Consider the following 3,547-nt stretch of genomic DNA (forward strand, 5'->3'; position numbering starts at 1 on the left):
ACTATTTTTTAGTTCAGTACTTTCTCAATTTGCATCATGATTACTGCAAATGTGTCTTTTTTAACATCCTTAAACCTATCCTCTGCATTGCAGACTCGGTTGTATGTCTAAATTTTAAATATTATAGCTTCCCTAGAAAAACCTTTTCATGTGTCAAAAATATGATAAAATATCACTAAAAGAAAAAAATGGGAGAACTGAGTCAATAGCGTATTTGTGTATAGTTCAGGCAAAGAAAAAATAAATTCTCTAGCAAAGGCAAGCTTGAAATCAGAACTCTGTTCAACTCGGAATCATGTTAGTTGCTGGGGAATGAAAAGATGTTGTTTCAATTTTAGACACATTTGCTCCTGTGTCTTTATTCACCGATATTTTTTCCTTCCTATCTAATGTCTGTACACCTGGCATCTCAGATTGTTCTTTTACAAACCCTCTGTGGGTAAAAAATAGAAAAAATGATATTACATGGCCATGATATTTTTAAGAACCTTTGAGGTGAAATTATAATCACTGTTACTTTATGTGGCTTTCCAAAAACATTTATAACGATTTCAATTCCATATTGAATTCAATCTCTGAAACCTGAACTTTTAAAAATGTGTTTTCATCAGCTTGCTGATGTCCTTGCTAACATGTTAGTACATTTCAACAAGTTCTTTTTTTTTTTTTTTTTAATATTTATTTATTTATTTTAGTTTTTTTCGGCAGACACAACATCTTTGTTTGTATGTGGTGCTGAGGATCGAACCTGGGCCGCACGCATGCCAGGCTGGCGTGCTACCGCTTGAGCCACATCCCCAGCCCTCAACAAGTTCTTTATATAAAGTTTTCTAAATATTTTATAAACATGTAGATTTCTGTTTCTTATTAGAGAATATCAAAATAATGTAGCATGACATACAAAAGCCTATAAGTCCAACCCTTATTTCTAGCCTTATATTTGGCTTCCTCCTCCTCATTTTTCCCCCCTTTTTTGTGAAACCTCACTGAGTTGCTTGTTTCTTCCATTCAAAATACATTACAGTCGTGGTAAAATACAATGAAAACAAATTATTTTTAAGAAGAAAGAAAACAGGACCTACATGTTTGACTATTAGATTAACAGACCTAAAATTAAATACATTCTACTGTCATGTATAAAAAAAATAAAAAATTTTAAAAAATGTATTTTACACTTGAAATTTACTGAGTAGATTCTATATGTTCTCATCACAAAATTGCAAAGTATGTGAGTTCATATGCTAATTAGCTTGATTAATCATTCCACAATGTATACAATATGTCAAAACCTCATCATCATTATTTGCTTTGTAAATATAAACAAATTTATGTCAATTGATAAAGTAAAAATAAATAAGAGAAAAATGCAAAAAAAAAATATAGTGATGAAATTCTATAAAGTTTCTAACAATTTACTTTCAGTTTCTATCCTGGTCATAAATGAATAACTATTGCCTCCTAGTCTGGCTCTGTTTCTTGGATCACACTTAAACATCACTTTGTGCTGTAGGCATTTCCAAATCTTTAGAATCCCAACATTCAAAATTGGAAAATTCTCAATCTCTTTTATCTTTAATTAATTAATTAAGTTTTAAGTGGTACTGAGGATTGAACCCAGAGGTGCTCTGCTATTGAGCTATATCCCCACCTTTTAATTTATTTATTTATTTTTATTTTGAGAAAGATTATTGTTAAGTTGCCCAGCTTGACATCAAATTTGAGATCCTCCTGCCAGTCTCCCAAGTATCTGGATTACAAGTGTGTGGTACCACACCTGACTTCTGTGCCTTTAATTCCTCCATTTGGAGACCTGTCATGAGTGCACTTAGCTCATCACCAGTCAACTGTCAGCTTAAGTTGAATCTGAAGCCTGTTTTATAATCAAACAGGAAGAAGTGGCCACCCCTTGCCATAGGGCCTTTACCTATCCTGCCGTATCAAACACTTGCTCCTGACTAGCAACCCTAACCTTGTCTGCTAGTTATTTTTTATATGATTAACTGCACCATTGCAAAATAGTTTGCAGTCTTCTTTTTTTTTTTTCCAAATAAGCATCTTCTGAATGAATGTATCCCAGTTCTGCACCTAAAATCGGCTTTATCTCTCCACTATAAATCGTAAGAGGCATTTCAAGTGAAATGCTCAGAAATCTAGTTCTGTTTCTGTTCCTTCTACCTCCAAGTGTGTTTCTTCCACAGTGTTATCTCAGTTCCTTGTAATTCCAAATAGCTCCTGTTGCTCAGAACAAAAACTTAAGAGTCATTTTAAGCTTTTCTTTTTATCTAACAGGGAAAAGGGAATCTATCATCAAATTCTATTGACTGTGTTTTGCTTTGTTATGTTGTGCCACACCCTGCTTTGCTTTGAGAAGGGGTTTGCTGTATTGCCCAGGCTGGCCTCAAATTTCTGGGCACAAGTGATCCTCCTACCTCAAATTCCCTAGTAGCTGAGACCTCAGGTGCACCCTACCAAACCTAGCTGATTCTTGTTTTCAAAGCACACACAGCTCACTGCCTTTTACCACAATCCACCTCTAGCTGTATGGTTTACTGTTGTCTTCATCTTCTTGAATCATTACAGTAAATTTGCTTCCACCCTTATTCTTGTTCCCAGATTTACTCCTGACAATGAAGTCATAATGATCCTTTAAAATGAAGGCAGATAAATCTCTTCTCAGATCAAAACCTCCCAATAACTCCATTCTATTTAAAGAAAAAGGCATATGTCTCAAAGTAACCTACAGCACTGTAAATTATCCGAAGGCTCACATGTTTAGAACCTCATTCCAGTCCGTCCTCCTGGACAGAATGTTTAGGGGACAACATGTGAATCAACTCCTTCACATGTGTTCCTGACTACTTCCTTGGACAGAATTTGAACCTGTTGATGCATATGCTTATTGTCCAATAAAGTTTTTTTGTGTGTGTGGATGAGAAAACTCACTAATATTTGTGAGTTTGCTCCATGTGATTTTTTGTAACACATAAATATGTCAAACTGAATTTCTTCAAACATCAAACACGTTTTTTTGATACATTTTTACAAAAAAAGGCATGACTAATTATAAAATATAGAAAATAAACAGGTAAAATTAATGAAACACTAGAAAGGCGACTTCTAGAGGGAAATAAACTAGGAATTTAAGTAGCTTTTATATTATATTAATATGTTTATGCTTATTTTTATGTTACAACATTATATACATGTATGTGCTTTAACAAAATAAGTTTTCTTTTTACTTTCTCCTATGAGAAACTAAGAATAAAAATACAAATTGAGAATAAAAACTAAAGTAATAAAGATTCAGCTGAGCATGTTTGAGAATAAAATTCTAATTTTTGTCATGAAAATTTAAATATATCTTCCATATCATTTTAATTCTTAAACACCATGCCTTTTCTAAAAATCATCATCTTTTTTTTTTTTTTTTTCCACAGTGCTGGGGTGTTAGAGTCTGTAAACAAGTCTGGATGGCGCCTGGCAAAATGCCAGAGGGAGTGGTTTGTGAAGTAAAGCCAGCGAGCCATTAAGTGTGGAGATTTCTTAT

This window comes from Marmota marmota, unplaced genomic scaffold, assembly GCF_001458135.2.
Source record: "Marmota marmota marmota unplaced genomic scaffold, marMar, whole genome shotgun sequence".
In the NCBI taxonomy this organism is placed as follows: Eukaryota; Metazoa; Chordata; class Mammalia; order Rodentia; family Sciuridae; genus Marmota; species Marmota marmota.